The following is a 1495-nucleotide window of genomic DNA, read 5'->3' as shown; positions in this document are numbered from 1 at the left end:
CAGTTGCAAACTGGGGATAATAGTGTTATAACAACAAAAATAATCCTCAATAATAAATTTGAAGATTTAATAAAGTTAGGTAAGTAAGGCTTCTAACATCATCATAATATCCAACACATATCTTGAGTGCCAGCTGTGAACCCAGCACTATATGAAATGTCTCACACGCATCACCTCCTTAATCCTCTAGATAATTCTGTGATAGGTACCATTAATTACCATCTCCATTTATAAAGAAATGGAGGCCTAATGGGGTTCAATGACTTGCCGAAGGGCTCTCAGATGCTAGAAATCAGAGTGGAGATTTGAGCTTAGGCAGTATAACTCCAGAGTCCTTAGCCAGTTGCTACACAGCCTCCTGCTGTACACATGCTAATAAAGGCCTAGAGGTCAATAAGTCGTAGCTCTACATAGGCAAGGATATGGTTCCCAAAACACTTGTCCACCATACATAAGCCATCAAAACTAAGGACAACCTTGGACAAATTGGGAATGTCTCATCACTTTATATTACCTGTGTTTGGGCATGTAGAGAGCAGACCTTAACACCTAACCCTTTGAGTTATGGCCTAAATGTGATTTCAGGACCCTGGACCCTGGTCCTGAGGACACAGAGTAGGGAATTAGGGGGAGGAGAATTGGCTTTTCCAACAGGAGGGGAGACTACAGGCTGCTGGAGTGGAAGCCAAAACTGAGGGGGTCCCACCAGATGTGGGGGTCCTGAAGGAGAGCTGTATGTGACTCCCCAGTTTCTGGTTCAGGCATCTGGATGGACCCTGATGCCCCTGGCCAAGGTAGGGAGCCAGGAGGAGGAGCAGCTTGGGGGAGGCGCTGAGCTCTCTTGGGTGGCAGCTGAATTTGAGGGTGCTGGGAGGCAGGCCAGTAGACCTGAGTCTGGAGCTCAGAGGAGAGGTGAGAGCTGCAACTCATCAACAGGGGTGAGGCAGGGTGACTACAGCACGCGAGGGGTGGGCAGAGTGAGAGGAGCTTGCGCTGGAGACTTTGAGAGAGAATGATCAGAGATGAAAGAGTGGGGCAGCCTTGCGGTGGGCGAGAGGGCAGGGGTCAGGCACACTACCTGCCAGAGAGGGGCCACACCTTACATCGTCTTTATAATGTTAATGATAGGGAGGTGAGGAGTTTGTCTTGCTCATATCCTTTTAAATGTACTTTGTTTTATATTTTATTAGTTTTTAATAATAGATTAAAAAAACATTTAGAACTAAAATTCTCCTTAGAAGAATCCTCAGTGTCGGGTAATAATTTGCTTGCCCAAAACATTTTTGTAGTGTCTCTTTGAAAAACCAAGAAGTTATTAAGTGAAAACTATCAACTCTGACCTTAGTATGAGGTTAATGGTTTCAAAATTTGCCTTGCAAATGACATCAGACCTGGTGCTATGGAGGTTTCTATAAATATCACGGGATGGTAGGGGATCTTTTTTATACCAGCCAGGCACATAGGGCCCATAGAGGGAAGCTCTGTCCCTTCCTTT

The sequence above is a fragment of the Pteropus vampyrus genome, unplaced genomic scaffold (genome assembly GCF_000151845.1).
Source record: "Pteropus vampyrus isolate Shadow unplaced genomic scaffold, Pvam_2.0 Scaffold18, whole genome shotgun sequence".
NCBI lineage: Eukaryota > Metazoa > Chordata > Mammalia > Chiroptera > Pteropodidae > Pteropus > Pteropus vampyrus.
The sequence above is the reverse complement of the archived record's forward strand: the minus strand, read 5'-3'. Positions refer to the sequence as shown.